This window comes from Cervus canadensis, chromosome 14 (genome assembly GCF_019320065.1).
Source record: "Cervus canadensis isolate Bull #8, Minnesota chromosome 14, ASM1932006v1, whole genome shotgun sequence".
Classification (NCBI taxonomy): domain Eukaryota; kingdom Metazoa; phylum Chordata; class Mammalia; order Artiodactyla; family Cervidae; genus Cervus; species Cervus canadensis.
Window position 1 is genome coordinate 49200272 of NC_057399.1, and position 19231 is coordinate 49219502.

General features: G+C 36.7%; 1 long non-coding RNA gene across 1 annotated transcript in view; it reads left to right on the top strand.

The window, feature by feature from the left end:
* LOC122452873 overlaps positions 1-19231 on the top strand; it is an 89452-nt gene that overhangs the window by 39167 nt on the left and 31054 nt on the right. Inside the window, exon 2 of the long non-coding RNA XR_006272875.1 lies at positions 3888-3962. This is a non-coding gene — a long non-coding RNA (uncharacterized LOC122452873). The remainder of the gene's footprint in view (positions 1-3887; positions 3963-19231) is intronic.

The window sequence follows — 19231 nt, forward strand, 5'->3', positions numbered from 1 at the left end:
AGAAAAATAGGCAACATTTTCCAATATTGTGGCTTTAGGCGATCCCTATAAAGTATCAGAAGCTCTGGAAGAGGTGAAGCATTTTCATGAGTAACTAACAGTGGATTCAGAATCCTAATCTGAATTGATTAAAAGCAAGTAATATTTTAAAATGTAATTTCTGAATGTCAAAGAAGCCCATTATTATGGAGAACTGGATGAAGATTAACCAGAATAATTTTTGAATGTACATAAATAACACGAATAAGAATACTTTCAAATCTTAAACGGGTCTGGGAAATTCTAGCTTACTGATAAAATACAAACTCAAATAAATGACTTTAGGATTTTTCTCATTTTTAATACATGCAACAGTGGAGTTGTAGGAATGAGGAAGGGAAAAAGTCCTTATTCCGCCTTTCAAGAAAAAAATCTGGTTAATATTTTAATGCTGTTTCTGCTAGCATTTTTTTTTAAATCACAAATGCTTTTTTACATAGTTGAATTCATAAAGTTCAGTTCAGTCACTCAGTTGTGTCCGACTCTTTGCGAACCTGTGAATCGCAGCATGCCAGGCCTCCCTGTCCATCACCAACTCCCGGAGCCTACTCAAACTCAAGGCCATCGCATTGGTGATGCCATCCAACCATCTCATCTTCTGTCGTTCCCTTCTCCTCCTGCCTTCAATCTTTCCCAGCATCAGGGTCTTTTCAGTGAGTCAGTTCTTTTCATCAGGTGGCCAAAGTATTGGAGTTTCAGCTTTAGCATCAGTCCTTCCAATGGATATTCAGGACTGATTTCCTTTAGGATGGACTGGTTGGATCTCCTTGCAGTCCAAGGGACTCTCAAGAGTCTTCTCCAACACCACAGTTCAAAAGCATCAATCTTCAGCACTTAGCTTTCTTTCTAGTCCAACTCTCACATCCATACATGACTATTGGAAAAACCATAGCTTTGACTAGATGGACCTTTGTTGGCAAATTAATGTCTCTGCTTTTTAATATGCTGTCTAGCTTGGTCATAACTTTTCTTCCAAGGAGCAAACGTCTTTTAATTTCATGGCTGCAGTCACCATAGGCAGTGATTTTGGAGCCCCCCCCCCCCCCCCAAATAAAGTCTGTCACTGTTTCTGGTGTTTCCCCATCTATTAGCCATGACGTGATGGGACCAGATGCCATGATCATAGTTTTCTGAATGTTGAGTTTTTAAGCCAGCTTTTTCACTCTCCTCTTTCACTTTCATCAAGAGGCTCGTTAGTTCTTCTTCACTTTCTGCCATAAGGGTGGTGTCATCTGTGTAACTGAGGTTATTGATATTTCTCCCAGAAATCTTGACTCCAGCTTGTGCTTCATCCAGCCCGGCTTTCTCATGATGTACTCTGCACATAAGTTAAACAAGCAGGGTGACAATATACAGCCTTGATGTACTCCTTTCTGATTTGAAACCAGTCTGTTGTTCCACGTCTAGTTCTAACTTTGCTTCTTGACTTGCATACAGATTTCTCAGGTGGCAGGTCAAGTGGTCTGGTATTCCCATCTCTTGAAGAATTTTCCAGTTTGTTGTGATCCACACTGTCAAAGGCTTTGGCATAGTCAATAAAGCAAAAGTAGATGTTTTTCTGGAACTCTTGCTTTTTCGATGATCCAACAGATGTAGGCAACTTGATCTCTAGTTCCTCTGCCTTTTTTAAACCCAGCTTGAGCATTTGGAAATTCAGGGTTCACGTACTGTTGAAGCCTGGCTTGGAGAAATTTGAGCATTACTTTGCTACCATGTGAGATGAGTGCAATTGTGAGGAATTCATAAGGTACGTGTAATTTTGCTTCATGCATTTTCTTTCACTATGTTATTCCTTAGGAGAGACCACAGGTTGGCAAATTATGGGCCAAATCTGGTGCACTGTCTGTTTTGACGGAACACAGCCACTCTCATTAACTTCCAGAATTGTCTATGGCTGCTGTCATGCTTCAGGGAGAGTTGAGTATTTGCAACAGAGCCTATGGGGCCCACAAAGCCAAAAAATATTTGCATGCCAGCTCTTTCCAAAAACAGCTTACCAACCCTGAGGATAACTATTAGAGTCACATGTGAACAACATTTTAAGGCTCTTGTAAACATAAACTAAAAGTTTATGTATCTATGGGCACTTTTCCTAGAATTTGTCTGATGAGACTACTGTTTGTCTGTAACCAGCTATACATATACATTAAATATAAATATACGCAATTTTAGAATTTAATAGGCAATAGTATTGTATCTCTTTTATGCTTTAATTTTTATTTATTTGAGTAGCAGTGAAAATAATTTCCCATTGCTTTTTAAGCACTTTCATTTCCTTCTCTCTCAATTGCTTTCTCTTGGCTATGGCCCATTTTGAAACAGAGATATCCTTTCAAAAGTAAATTTGCAAGGGCTCTATATCAATTTAGAATATCAACTCATTTATTGTTTTCACTTTGAATATGTTTTCTAGGTTTTGCTTTTTTTCCCTTTGAGAACCTATTTTGAAACTTTTGAGTTATTTAATCAATATAAAATTTGCTCTGTGAGTTATTTCAAAGCTTCTGAGTTTTAAGTTTCTCTAGTATATCATGTTTAGGAAGTATCTTGTTATTTTTTAATAAAAATTACTTTTTAATCCAGGCATCATCAACAAGCAAGCAACAAAATTTTATTATGGACTATAGGCCTAAGGATGGAGAAGGCAATGGCACCCCACTCCAGTACTCTTGCCTGGAAACTTCCATGGACGGAGGAGCCTGGTGGGCTGCAGGCCATGGGGTTGCAATGAGTTGGACACGACTGAGCGACTTCACATTTACTTTTCACTTTTATGCATTGGAGAAGGAAATGGCAACCCACTCCCAGGGATGGGGTCAAACAGAGTTGGACACGACTGTGACTTAGCAGCAGCAGCAGCAGCAGGCCTAAGGAACCCTAAATTGATACTACATTGTTGGCATGTTGCAATTACCTAAAACAGTCTAGATTTTTTCACAAACTGAAAAGATGAATAAAAGAGAATTTAATAATATACAAAATTCCACTACCAGAAAAAATACATATATAAGAAAAAGGATTCTAAGTCTCAGATAATAACTCCACTTGTTTCAATGAGTCAATATATAAAGAAATTCTTCTTCAAAGAATTATAATATCTCTTTGAAGTCAGTTTAATGAGATTTTGTCAATAGTTATAAAAAACCTTTTTTTAAATAAAATTTGGGTATCTATTTAAATAATTTTCAACATGATACTGATTTCACATCACAATAAAATGAGCCTAATGAAAAAAAATTTTTTTAATGGAAAAGGATTTATATTTAAATTTATCAAATGTCTTTTCAGTGTGTGCTGAAATAGATTTTTTAATCTATTTTTATAGATCTATTTTAAGATCTATTTTCATAAATAGATTTTTTAGGAAAAATTTTGGGCTTGCAGAAAAATTGCAATGATAGTACAAAGAGTTCCCGTAAACCCCACATTCAGTTTCTCGATTATTAATATCTTACATTAGAATTGTATGTTTATTACAATTAATGAACCAATATCAGTACATTATCATTAAAGTCTATATCATTAAAGTCTATGGCTGATTCATATCAATGTATGACAAAACCCACTGAAATGTTGTGAAGTAATTAGCCTCCAACTAATTAAAAAAAAAAAAGTCTATATTTTATTTGCTTTCTCTAGTTTTTATCTGATATTGTTTTTGTTTCAGGATCTCATCCAGAATGATGCATTACATTTAGTTATCAAGTCTCTTTGGCTTTTCTTGGCTGTAATAGGTTCTCAGACTTTCCTTGATTTTATAACTTTGACAGTTTTTTTAAAGGAACGTTGATTGGATATTTTATCAGATGCCCCTCTATTAGAATTGGCCTGTTTTTTTTTTTTTTCAGAGCTGGGCTGAGTTTATGGAATTTGGGAGGAAGATCATGGAAGTAAATGAGCATTTTCATCACATCGTGTCAAGGGTACATACTATCAAATGACATATCATTGTTGATATCGACCCTGACTACCTGCTGGGGTTGTGCTTGTCATGTTCTTTCATTGTCAAGCTACTCTTTTTTCCTCCTTTGCATACTGTATCTTTAGAAAGACGTTTCTATGTGCAGTTCACATTGAAGGAATGGGTGGAAAAAGTTAAACTCACAGAAACAGAAAAGTAAAAAAACAGTTGTCAGGGGTTGGAGGATGGGGACATAGAGATGGATAAAAGCGTATAAACTTTCAGTTTTAAGATGAGTAAAATTTGAGACTAATGTAAAACATTGTGACTATGGTTGTTAGTATTAAATTGTATAACTAAAATTTGATAACAGAGTAGAACTTAAATGTTCTCACCAAAATCAGAAAATGATAAATATCTGAGGTATTGGATATATTAATTAACTACGGGGGGGGGGTGAATCCTTTCTCTCTCTCTATGTATATATATACATACATATGTGTGTATATGTGTATATATATATATATATACATATATATATAAAATCACCATAATGTACACTTTAAATATCTTAGTTTAAGATGTCAATTATACCTCAAAAAAGATGAAATTTAAAAACTCAAAACATTAAAAAATAAATAAAAAGGAATATGGAGTTATTTTCCTTTTCCTTGAGGATGGAGTACTTACATAAATTATTTGGAATTTTCCTGCGTGGAATATTTTTTTCTACTTCGGCATTTATTTATTTATTCAATCATTTCTTTATAACAGTATGTACTCATGAATATTTATTACACTTTGAGTTATAATCTAACACTTCTATTTATTTTGTAGCTCAAATTGTTTCAGATTTGGCTATTGGGAGTTCTTTCAGTTGGCTCCTGTATTTCTTTGACATACCTCTGTCAACATAGGGCTTTTTGCTTGTTTGTTCTGTGTTTTAGAGAACTTTCTTAATTTCTGGCACAACAAGAAGCTCCAAGTCTATCTTGCATATTTGCTGCCTTAGCAATAGAATCAGCCATTTCTCCAAGGAGCTCCAATTTCCTTATAATTAGTTTCCTTTTATTAGAAAGCAAGATCTGATCATTAGACATGGTTATTGCTACTAGGTGCAGTTGCTTCTAGGACCCCTCAGCTGACAGGGCAAGGTAATGCATGTGTATCTACTAAGCTGTATAACACACACATATATAAATATTTCTATATGTAACCCACTGGTATCAAAAGTAACCTAAATGTAAGTTTATACATACATTTCTAACTCTAATCCATTACCCTTTGTATGTTTTAGTTTCCTCTTGTTAATCTATATGCTCCCACTCCAACAATGGGAAACCTTGCTCCCATGATCTGCCAATTACACCATACATGTATCAGAACTGTTAACCCAAGATCCTTGTGGAAAACAACTTTATCAAGTAGCATAGAGTGTATATGTGCAATATCCTTCATGTCAAGTCTTAAAGATTCCACTCATTCCAGTTATTTGGTCTGTCCACTAACTTTTAATTATTCTACTGCATTTTCTAATAAGACTTACTTCCTGTTCCTGCTTGTTAGTCTTGAAATTGACATGATGGTAAAGAGAACAGGTGGTATCTGTGAGAGATTTTCAAATTTCTTGAGGTCATGAAGTATGTATGTGGACATATTTATAATAAAGCCTTCAGTTCAGTTCAGTTCAGTTCAGTTGCTCAGCCGTGTCCAACTCTTTGTGACCCCATGAATTGCAGCTGGATATTAGATTGCAGATAACAAATGGTATGAAAAATGTTTATGTAGAGTGAATCCTACCAACATGAGTCAAGAAGTAAGGTTGGTTGGAAGTTGTAGGCTTCATAATAAAATATTTCTCGTCCTTTAAATTTGTTGTCATCAGCAAAATGAGTGCAATCTCTCTACCATTAACTTTCTGCCAAGGCTATTGCTTATATTACATGTTATAATGTAAAGATACATGTGGGATTTAGTCTCAGAAATCAGGTAATGCAAATATCAAAACAAATATCACAGACATCTCACGCTAAGTCATATTATGAAATGCTCCACAAAATTCCAATGAACAAACAGTTTGATTATCAGTGAAGTGTCTGGCTTTCCTGAAGTAATCCTCACATTAAAAATGTTAATAAGGGTAATATAAAATTATAAATTAACTATATTTCAATAAAAATTTTAAAATGTTAATAAGAAAATGTGAATATATGTGATTCTGAGATAGCACATTTCAAAATCATCCCCTCAAATTTCCTATCATCTCATATTGAAATATAAAAATGACACAAAGATAATAATTTAGAAAATGAAAGTGCAAAATCATACCAATTCCTCCTCTACGCACCTCCTTGGATATAACCACAGTGAACACATGAGTTTATTTTTTCTCTATCTATATACCATGACTGGCCTCATGAACCATTCACTAGCCTAAATTTGAAACCACATTGATTCCATCAATGAACTATTACCATTAAATGACTTGTAACAGCTAAAAGCTGATACTTCGTTATAATATCTTTGATCAAATTATCAGTGTGAAGTTTTTCTCAACTTTAATTTATTATTTCAAATCACTCATTAATTCTAGCCTTCTCCCATCCCCACTAACACTGCAAAATTAGCTATAGGTTAGGACCCCAAAATTGTCTCCTGTCCTTCATCATCCCATTCTCTTCCTACTTCATCCTCCTCAGTATTTCCAGTGTAATTTTCCTGCAATACAAACATAATTATGTCTGTTCTACTTAAAAGTCTTTGATATTTGCTATGTTTTACCAAATTCAGTCCAAATTACCTGAGAAGCTTTTAAGGCTGTACCATAGCCTTTGGACCCTAGTTCACATCTTCTCAGCCTCACCTCTGATTCCAGCCTGGATGAAATTGGCATTCTGGCTTTGACTCATCTCAACAGAATCTCATCTCAAATGGACACAATGTGTTTTTTACTTTTTGCTCTAGGACTTCTCCAGTGCCATAGCTGGGAATGGGATTCTACTTGTTTGAGCTCACTCATGGAGCCCCCAAATTTATGAAAGTTAACTCTGAGGGAAATCCTCAATTTCTGAGGGATGAAATCAGCTCTGAGACATTTTGAGCTGGTGTTTCTTAGAGGCCAGAATTAAGCCAGAGGGTCTCAAAGCTGTGATATCAAAAGTACACCTTTATTGAGACTTTTCCTCCTTCCCTCATTCTCTCTGGTTCCCTATTTGTGCTGTGGGATTATCTCCTGGACAGAGGCTTTGATTTTTGGTAGAATCAAAGCTGAGACATATATTATTAGATTCTCACTGGAGGTAAATTAGGATGAGAAGATGTCAGAAACTGAAGCTTTGGGCAATTTGATATAGCTAAAGCATCAGCAAGGTGTAGGTCAATCATTAGCATTTTCTGGTGCTCACATGACCAGTGATAATGGTGAATGGAAATTTCAGCAACCATGGCCTGAAATTAGCCAAGGGCTGAAGATAGCCAAGGGCTCAACCTGCTTGGGGATGAAGGTAGGTATCATTCCATGGGGATAGAAACCTAGACAAATAGGTCTGATAACTTCAAGGTCAGTTTCAGCAGTGAAGACTACAGCTTGTTCCATTAATCTTTATCTATAAAGTCACTTGTGAAGATTATGGCTGGCCATCACCTTGAAGACTGAGAGGCAGATGGGACTTTTTACAGGGCATAGCTGTATCTGAGCGGTACAGAGGATACAGATTGCTTCTGAATTCCTAACTCACTTAGTCTTAGTCTTATCTCTGATGTCAACACACATTAGTTTGGCTTACCTCATGCTGACATCTTCTTTCAAGTACTGGATGTTTTGTACTTTTGCCTTCAGGTTTTTCCAGTGCTACAGTTGCCTCTGGGAAGCCTTCTGTTCGATCAGGCATGCTGAGTCTGGAAGTATATAGAAATTTATTTAACCCAAAGTAGATCTCAATTAATGAGGAAAATGAGCTATAGACAAAAGACATCAATCCTCAGGTACACAGTTCCAAAAGATATTCTACATCCTCTTTAGACGATTCCATGCAGGTTTGCGTACCAGTTGCTTGCAATAGTGATTTGAATAATGCATCTGTGTTTGCTTTTTGCACTGTTCCTCACTCCTGCTCTCTACATACAAGTTTTTACCTGAGGCACTACCTTTGGGAAAACTTGGGCTAAAAAAAAAGTCCTTAAATCCCAATATGGCTCTATCATCTATTTTCTACCCTTCTTGAAGACCTGAACATCTTGACAGGATAGCATAACCTGTGTGTTTCCTTTTTTGATCTAAGAAATAGTGAAAATGGACATCAATTATTTTTTACTTTAAAGAAGTAGCTGTATGTTTGGTTTTGGGAAATACAATGCATTATTTTTAATATTTGCTATTTCCTGGAATCTAAATCATGGAATATACTATAAACAACATTTACAGGTGAAGAAACTGAGGATCAGATCTGAAGAGTAATTGTTCAAGAATACTATGGTACTGCAACCAGTTTTTCCTTTCATGTTTTTGCTCTCTTAATAATATTAGATTGTTTCATCAATTAGTAAGTGAATCTTCAAGTCAGACTTACCCCAGAGTCACCTGATCCTTATTAACTATCTTTTTCGTCAGTTGTACAAACTTGTCATTTCATTCTGGTAACCAAAGCTCTTATAATTCACAAAAGATTTGGGAAGCAGCTACCACTGAGTTCAGCCTTTCACCGACATTCCTTCTACAAAGGCCCAACTAAACATTGGATCAGTTCAGTTCAGTTCAGTTGCTCAACTGTGTCTGACTCTTTGTGACCCCTTGGACTGCAGCATGCCAGGCCTCCCTGTCCATCACCAACTCCTGGAATTTACACAAACTCATGTCCATTGAGTCAGTGATGCCATCCAACTATCTCATCCTCTGTTGTCCCCTTCTCCTCCCACCTTCAATCTTTCCCAGCATCAGGGTCTATTCAAATGAGTCAGTTCTTTGCATCAGGTAGCCAAAGTATTGGAGTTTCAGCTTCAGCATCAGTCCTTCCAATGAACACCCAGGACTGATCTCCTTTAGGACGGACTGGTTGGATCTCCTTGCAGTCCAAGGGACTCTCAAGAGTCTTCTCCAACACCACAGTTCAAAAGCATTAATTCTTTGGCACTCAGCTTTCTTTCTAGTCCAACTCTCACATCCATACATGACTACTGGAAAAACCACAGCTTTGACTAGATGAACCTTTGTTGGCAAAGTAATGTCTCTGCTTTTTAATATGCCGTCTAGATTGGATATAACTTTTCTTCCAAGGAGCAAGTGTCTTTTAATTTCATGGCCGCAGTCACCATCTGCAGTGATTTTGGAGCCCCCCAAAATAAAGTCTGTCACTGTTTTCACTGTTTCCCCATCTATTAGCCATGAAGTGATGGGACCAGATGCCATGACTGTAGTTTTCTGAATGTTGAGTTTTAAGCCAACTTTTTCACTCTCCGCTAAAAGCAACAGTTAGAACTGGACATGGAACAACAGACTGGTTCCAAATCGGGAAAGGAGTACGTCAAGGCTGTATATTGTCACCTTGTTTATTTAACTTATATGCAGAGTACATCATGAGAAATACTGGAATGGATGAAGCACAAGCTGGAATTAAGATTTCTGGGAGAGAGATCAATAACCTCAGCTATGCAGATCACACCACACTTATGCCAGAAAGTGAAGAATTAAAGAGTCTCTTGATGAAATCACAGAAACACTGGATAGTACCAAGTACTCTCTCCTAGGTGCTCTGGCCTAGATAGTGGTAGATGGTAGCTGGTAGAAGCTGTAGCAATTTACCCACAGCTCCTGCTCCTCCAGATCACCTGCTGGGTGATTCCCCTATTCTGGCTTCTTCAGGGTCAACCCTCCCCTGAAGTCTAGCTCTCTCAATTGACCCTATAAATTTATATAGGTATTGGGTTGACCCCAAAATTTGTTTGGGTTTTTCCATAAGATGTTGGATTTCCAACCCAATATATGCAGTATAGGTAGATGCAGGAATCATCTACACAAGATCTTTTTCATTCTAATAGGTTGTGTGTCTTGTAATGATCTGCTTGTGGGTAAGGACTGAATGTTAAAAGTTTTGACTCTTTAGAACCTAGCAGAGTGCTTCAGGACTTAGTAATCAATCATTTAATTCTATTAGACAAAGGAAATTCCTCAAATCATGAACTTTATACCAACATCATCAAAGTTCTAATGATAAGCTAGCTCATTCTAGGCATGTTCTGGGTAGTGACACTACGGGAGTAATTTTAAAACTTGGAATAAACATAATACAATTATACATTATGGTTACAATGATGTATGTATATGTAATTAGGAGCAAGAACAAAAAGTTAAAATAGGCTGTTCTAGTGCAGTAAGGTTAATGAATAATTTTTTATTTCTTTTGCTTTCTAAAAACATTATTTTCAAAGGATAGTGAAATAAATATAAGGTTGGAGGAAGAAAACTTGGAAAAAAATGATAGAAGAGTATGACAATAACTAAAAAGCTATAATAAAGACAGTTATAAATCAAGTGGTTTCTGGCTTACAGAATCTGAAAAGAGCCTTGTTGGTTGGTCTATGAAGGTTGGTTGATCTATGAAGGATGATGACCATCTCATTAAGGGACCAAGTTAGAGGCATAGGCTTAGGTTACAGTGTGAGGGATTTAGATAAGAGAAAAGGAAAAATTTTCAGACAGTGAGATTTGATAGACACTGGAATGTGTAACTGGGGAAGCTTGTGGAATTTCCTTCTCTAGAGGTTTTTTAAAAATAGAACAGCATCTCATCTGCCTGAAGGATGGACTCTGTTTGACCTCTCAGAGTATCCACTGAACCCAGAAGGTACACACACCTTAGAGAAGAACGTGAGCTTGAATTATCCTGGGTAGCTTGGAAAATAAAAATAGGGTGAATAAATTTCATGTTTAATTTGATTTATATATATCATATATGTAAATTACAATAGCTATAGTTCTTTCTTTTCCTGTCAGTTGGATATTTCAGTTTTTAAGGCCTGGAGTTTAGGGCTTAAGAAAAAATATTGGAGGGAGAGAAGGAAGAACTTATCTTACTTTAGAGCCTATTTTTATAGGGAATAGTTAAGGAGAAAAAAAACATTTTGGATATTTTGATTTTGAGTTCACTCCCTATTTTAAATAATTTTTTGAAAAAACATCAGCCTTTCTGTTGGCTTAAATATTTTTAGTGTAAAATTTAAAAATATAACTTAGTCTACATGTTTCTGTTAGTGATTTTGGCAGAACTAGTATTCCAAACTGGAAGAGGTTCTCTGTATTTAATTTCCTCTCCGGAAGTTTACCTTCAGAAGTCCAAGTGTGAGGTCAAGCCTTGGGTTGCCGGAAATGTAATGTCCTTTACTGTCTGAGCACCCAGACAGCACTTAATGAAACATCCTACTTTGTGGACATTGGTAAGGATTAAAGTGCTTTAACTATTTCCTCTTATTTTGTGATTTCTATATTCAGCCTTCTAAGATTCAAATATAATTATATGTAAGTAAGAGCTATATTCTTACTTATGTTCTCTATATTCAGCTATAACTGCAGATTTCTAGTTACAGGTGACATTCCTCTTTTCTTTCCTAAAAACCAAAATGTTCCGCAGGTCAAAAGGAATGTAAGTTGTAGAACTCATTATATACCTCAAGCAAAAACAATTCCAGGGTATTCTAAACTTGATTTCTTTCCAACTCTGTTTTGTTGACCTGAGGACACTTAGAGTTTAAAGCAGTGAACCATTTTCTCATATTCATAGAGCTCTTCATATTTGTCAGACGGCTTACTCAGTTAATATCTAATTTGATTGTAATAAGAACTTCATGAATGTCACGATCTTATAGATAAGAAGATGGAATCTCAATAGGGAGATGTCACTTGCCCAAGATCACAAAACTTGCAAATGTAGAGTTGGAACACTTCTGATTTCAAAGCCTGTGTCTTTTCCATTGTATGCTGTCTGTGAAAAATCTTTGCTTTCCTGGGGTTTTATTTTTTCACCATTGATGAGCTCTTTCCCTCTGATTTATTCTGAACCAAATTATACTGAGACCATTACATAATGTTATTATCACCAAATAGAAAATCATTCTATCATTCTCATGGAATAAAATCAAAGGTTTAAAAATTTTTTTTGCCAGTCCACATATAAGTCATGTAAATTCTGATGGAGATTACAACCTGTCCTAATTCATACTAGCTATTGATTATTAAGCAGCATTTGCTTTTATTACAGAACTTACTTTATTATGTCAGTTTCTAACAGTGTTGAACACAATTTCTACATCCCCAGCTCTCTGTCCTGGGTGTCTTCAGGGTACACTGGCTTTATTTCCTTCTCTAACATTTCGGAAGTTTGTTTAATACTGACTCAGAGGAAGCATTCTAGCTGAGTCCTCACATGGTGTTGTTTACAGCTCCGGAGTGCACATAATAGATAAGCTACTGATTTCCACAAGACCCCCCGCACTTCCTGGGTGTGTGGGTGTGTGTGCTTGCGCCTGTGAATTAAGATTGTGCAATCTCCCGGGTAGCTGCATCAAGTTGCAAAGTCATTTCACATCTCTTCAACATTTCTCTAGCAAGCCTAATTTCATAAACCAAAAACCATTGTATTTCATAGGAGGTGTGCTGGTAACTGATAATTAACACTGCAAACCCCATGAGTTTACAACAAGATCAAACCTGATATTGAGGCAAGGAGTAGAGAAATTTGCCTAAGGAAATATTGTGAAATAAAGTTGCAAATGGCCATAGATGAACAATGTTCCATCTGCGGGATTTCTTTCCTTGATCATAATTATAACCACTACTTATAGGGAGCCTAGTTATATGGCAAGAACTTTGTTAGGTCAGTATCATTTTATTTGATTCTAATGCTTACCCTGAAAGATAAATATAGCTAAAGCAATTTTATGGAAGATGACCAGAGAATTCAAATAATGTGTCCTATGTTGCCCTGATCTCTCTTTGGTTCCTTTTTTGATGTTACTCTGGATGAACTTTAATTGTAGGTTACATAAGGTATAGTAGAATTTATTAGAAGAACTGCCTCTGTATATTAAGGGGTTTGGGCTAAAGATGTTTGGGAAATGATGGTAGTGGGCTGAGAATATATCCATCAAACTCTTGAATACTTCAGAGAAGGTGGATCTAAGGCAGAAAAGTCACATAGAACTCAGACCATTTTCATGTGGAGATAGACTACACGTACATGGCTGTGCATATAATCTGTCTTGGGCATAGTTCTAAAGTGACTAAATCCACCACGAACAAGTCCCAAACATTAAAAATCCAGAAGCAGATTTTCTTTAACCAATAACTGAGCAACATTTATTATCTCAAGATTGTGCTCGCCAAATTTAGGCATTCTCTGTGACTCTTAGTTTTTAAAAGCCATCATAATTTTTTCCCTTTGTTTTCTCTTTCCAGCTGCTGCTGCTTCTGAATTATGAGGCTTGCCATACTTCTCTTCTTCAGTGGATAGTTTTATTTCTGCAAAGTGCATAGAATGAAGTTGTAGACTGCAGGCACTGAAAGACCTAAATGAATGTGTAAGAATGACCACCAGGCACCAGGCGTGGGTGTATTTATCCGTTTGTCTCATTACTAAGAGGTTTTAGTTCCAAAAAATATCCGGAAGGATTTAGTTTTGGGGAAGTAGGGAGGGAGAAGGAGTGGAGTAAGATTTTTAAATTTTTAAACAATTTATTTGAGCTTCCTATTGATATATTCTATTTTCTTTACATCAGAATCAGAATTTTTTAAGGGACTCTTAAAGATTTTCAAACCAGTGTCCACAGGCATTAGAGAGTTGATTTTGGAAGTTTTTAGTATGTTAACAAAAAGGCATTTTATTTCAAAGATAATTGGAAATTGCAAAGTTTAAATGCAAGTTATTAAAACAACAATTAAGACATTTTGTGGCCTAGAAACACGCTGGTCTTGGTGGCACAAGCTCTGCTCCATTCGCAAGCTGATCCGTTTACATACGGCTAGCCAAAAAGTTTGCTTTACATTGCATCATACAGAAAAACCCGAACAAACTTTTTGGCTCACTCAATAGTTTTAGCTGATATTTTCCTTGCCAAGGAGGTCATGTGTTTTTCATTGATAGAGGAAAAACGAAGCCACTTTCTCTCTTTGCAGAGCCAGCGTAGGACAGCGGTAAAAATATTCAGTTCTAGAGTCAGACTGCTGGGGTTAAAATCAAAGCTCTGCCTCTATCAAATTCTGTGGCCTTGGCAAGTTAATTAACCTCTCTGTGCTGCTGTTTTATTTGTATTATTAAAACAGGGATGGTAATAAAATGACCTATTGTGCAGGATTATTATGAAGATTAAAATGAAAAAATCATGATAAGCATTTGACACATGAGATCAATACATGTAATTCTTCAAAATTTACATTTAGTCATATTCACCTTTTTCTGGTGCACAGTCCTATGACTTTTAATACATGCATATTATAATCACCAACACAACAAGGAGCAGAATAATTTCAATACCCAAAGAATTCACTTATGCTGCCTCCTTCTAGTCAGATGCTAGTGACACTCCCCTCTCTCCTCCAGATCCTAACCCCTGGCTACAACGGATGTGTCTTATGTCCCTGTGGTTTTGCCCTTTCTCAAAATGTCATATAAATGGGATCATACTGTATGTGACCTTTTGAGACTGAAATTTTTCATTTAGCATGATGCCTTTGTGGTACAATCTGATTTATACAGAATCTTATCTGAAGGGCTGACTTCATGGAAAAAGGATTAGGTGAGAAGTTTTTGTTTTTTTTTAAAGGATCATTAAAGGGAAGAAAAGCTCAGATTAATCTTATCCAAAAGGAGAGTTTGGCTTAGTAAGAGAAAGGAAATTTTCAGAGTTATCAAAATAGGATACACCTTTAAGAAGAAATTCTTTCCCTGCTATTAGGGTCTAGAGACCTAAGTCAAAAAGCCACTTGGAAGGGCTGGTATAGAAATATATGAGTCAAATATGAATTAACTGAGACGAAAGTGTGTTTGGGTATGGAGGCTTGGAATGGGGTAAGGTGTTGGAAGGTAACAAACAATCCCAAATAATCAGTGAATGTAATCATACTAGCTCTGTATCTTACAGGTGCAAATTAACTATTGTTTGGTACAGAGGGGACTTGGACCTTAATCACTTCCATGGCTGACCTGTATAACTGGGCAGGTTAGGTAGCTGCTATTATGAAACAGAGAAGTAATCTTAACCAGGATTGGAAGAGAGAATGCAGTGGGGTGGGTGGGGGAAATAGCATGGAGGCTGAACAGATAAAGCTGCAACTGGTGAGGCTGGAGTTGGAGGTCAGTGTCAACTGGTGCCAGGGGCAGCAATTATCATATGCTACAAATATCATGTGCCTTCTAATTTACACAGACACACATACACATATTATGCATATGAACGTGTTTTTAATTTGATCTATCTTTATTCTGTAAATCAGCTAACTTGCTCCTAGAAAATGTAATGTTAACCATATTAACTACAGTTTTCTGGGCATATACCAGGGTCATTTATATGCTATTTAATTTAATCCTTGAGTCAAGACTCTGCAGGAGAAATAACTTTTTCCATTTGATAGATGAGGAAATTGAGGTTCTGAGATGTGAAGTGACTTATCCAGAGAAACAGAGACAGTGAATGAAGGCACAGTCAGATTTTGTTGTGTCTGTTTAGAGCTTTGCCTTTGCTGGGCTTTTTCTTTACTCTGGTTTCACATGATGAGAGTGTTTGGACTTGGAATCTATTTGAAAATCCATGATCTATTTTTAAATATGAGGTGACAAAATATCTTATATTTTAAAGTGTATTCTATAATGACACTTTCTCTTTGAATGTTTGTTGTTATTTTTTAGTGGTGATGATACCTTTCAACCACAGTTACCAATTGAGCTTAGTAAGAAGTTTAGGAAAGGAACAATAAACTATGAAAAAGTCTGAGAATCAGAAGACCTAAGTTAAAACTCCAGTTCTATTCCTTATAACTGCCTGAGCTCTCTCAGCTTTGTGTCCTTTGGTGAATTTAAAGTGATAATACAGGGATTCCCTGCTGGTTCAGTGGTGAAGAATCCACCCGCCAATGCAGGAGACACGGGTTCAATCCCTGTTCTGAGAAGATCCCACATGCCTCAGAGAAACTAAGGCTGTGTACCACACCTATTGAGACTGTGCTCTAGAACCTGGGGGCTACAACTACTGAGCCCATGTGCCTCAACTAGAGAGAAGCAGGCGTGCCCTAGAGCCCGTGTTCTGCAACAAGAGAAGCCGCTACAATAAGTCTGCACACCACAGCTAGAGAGTTGCCCCTGCTTGCCACAACTAGAGAAAAGCTGGCACAGCGATGAAGACCCAGCACAACCAAAAGTAAATAAATAAAAACTTTTAAATCATGATAATACCAATTTCCCAGGGTTATTATCTGATTTAAATGAGGAAATGTATGGGTAAAGGCATAGCTATGCTTATCACATGGTAGGCATTTAATAGAAGTTTGAGAAATTAGATGAAAATATAAAGGACTTCTAATTTCAAGACTTAAAGCATAAGAATAAAAGATTTATTTACTTCAGTTATAGTCAATTTGGGGCTCTGGTCTATGCTTGGTGATTGTAGAGTAGACTATACACGGCTATTTTGTTTATATTCAACTAAATATTATGGATATAAGTATAAATTTACTATAGTTAGATCAACAAGGTATACATTGAATGAATTAAATTTAAGTATGGGATGATATATAGATTTCCATGATAGTTCACACCTAAAGATATAATAAACTTTACACCAATCTTCTCTCCTTTTAATTGTGCTCATATTGAAATTAATAAATACCTCGAGAGATCTCATTACTAAAAGTGAAAAAAGCCAAGCTGGGCTGAGAATTTAATTGTACTGCTATAGTAAAGTAGATATGCTTTTCCCTTAAACCTCTTCTCTCTGATTTGAAAGATATGTAAATATGAGTAGTCAAGAAATCTATGTTCCACTAGAATTCAATGCTCATAAATTTTACTGGCGGTAGCTGTATGAGGCTGTATTATTCACTTTAAGACTGGCATTTTCTGCTGGAGAGGGTGTGGAGAAAAGGGAACCCTCTTACACTGTTGGTGGGAATGCAAACTAGTACAGCCACTATGGAGAACAGTGTGGAGATTCCTTAAAAGACTGGAAATAGAACTGCCATATGACCCAGCAATCCCACTCCTGGGCATACACACCGAGGAAACCAGAATTGAAAGAGACACGTGCACCCCAATGTTCATCGCAGAACTGTTTATAATAGCCAGGACATGGAAGCAACCTAGATGCCCATCAGCAGATGAATGGATAAGGAAGCTATGGTACATATACACCATGGAATATTACTCAGCCGTTAAAAAGAATTCATTTGAATCAGTTCTAATGAGATGGATGAAACTGGAGCCCATTATACAGAGTGAAGTAAGCCAGAAAGAAAAACACCAATACAGTATACTAGCACATATATATGGAATTTAAAAAGATGGTAACGATAACCCTATATGCAAGACAGAAAAAGAGACACAGATGTATAGAACAGACTTTTGGACTCTATGGGAGAAGGCAAGGGTGGGATGATCTGAGAGAATAGCATTGAAACATGTATATTATCAGATGTGAAACAGATCACCAGTCCAGGTTGGATGCATGAGACAAGTGCTCGGGGCTGGTGCACTGGGATGACCCAGAGGGATGGGGTGGGGAGGGAGGTAGGAGGGGTGTTCAGGATGGGGAACACATGTAAATCCATGGCTGATTCATGTCAATGTATGGCAAAACCCACTACAATATTGTAAAGTAATTAGCCTCCAACTAATAAAAATAATTGGGTCAAAAAAAAAAAAAAAAGACTAGCATTTTCCACCTTTCTAGTAGCACTTTTTATGCTATTCATTTGAAGTTCAGTTCTACTCACCAAGTATATTTATTGAAAGCTTGCTCCTACTCGCGTTCTACATGCTAGAACTTGTTGACAACAGGGAGGAAGCCAGGCACATCAAGTGAGGACAGAAGTTTGGGAAGCCAGCTAGGAATCAGCGCCCGGCTGGGTGAAAGAGAAGACAGCCAGCGTGGGTAAAACTGGGGATTGATGATTATGAGAGCAGGGCTGTCAGCGGTAGGTAGCCACAAAGTTGTTAACGCAGGAGGAGGGAGGGCAAGCACTCCGAAGTACTGCTGGCAACCTGGCCGCTTCCCCAAGTCCCAGCTGCGTTTCACCCCTCCTTCCTGAACTGAGGCAAGGGTTGTGGGTCTCTCCATCTTTTTAAAGGCACAGACCACAGCTTCCGATACCAAGGAGAGTTTATACAGAGCTCGCTTGTTGAAAGTATCTTTAAAGATCATTTTAAGCGCAGTATCTGACCCATTTGTTTACAGCTGTGGTGGGGATTTTTTCCTCTTCTACTTAGAATGCTTTAATATACAGGTGAAGCCAAGTCTGTAGGTAGTTGCCAAGAGGCACAAAGTAATGAAGCTAGATTTTCATCTATCCCATACGTCAATCAAATTGACCATACCGGATTGAAATTAATTGAAAATGTTTAATTCCATTAATGATGTAGAATTTCAAAAAGCCAAAGAAAGTCTTTTGTGTGTTTTTTTTAAACCCACTTCAGCATAACTGGCAGACTGAATAATACCCATTTGTATTAAAAGTGGACATCTTTACTGCAGAAATTACTGAAAAAAACATGTCAAGTATCTTCAGCATCTTCCCAATGAAATCATTGTTACTTTTTTTAAAGTACTCTGGGCATTGTCAACATTTAATTTAAAAATACACTGTGTTTTATGTTTTATAAGGATGTCTCACATGGTGTAGATGTTTTTATGTTCATTTTGCAATGGAGGAGACAGAATCAGAGAAGTTAAGTGCTTCATCCAAGAACACACAGCCAGTAAATAAATAAAACCAGACTGTGAATCTTTGTATACTGACTCCAGAGTCTTTGCTCTCTTTTCTATAGCACACAGACTTTGTGTAGATGCTAACAAAATGCTGGATGATATAGATGACACACTCTATCTGATAAAAATCTACTGTATACATTATATACCCTCTTCTTGTTTCTCTCATTTCTTATCTAGTTAGTTTAACAAGTATATTCACTAGGTACAAAGTCATAATAATATGGTATAGGCACAAAATTCAACAGTAAGAGGGAGCCATGTTACCAAGAGAACCAGGAACATATGAGAGTACTCTATGGAGAGACTTATTATGTGTCAGATGGTATA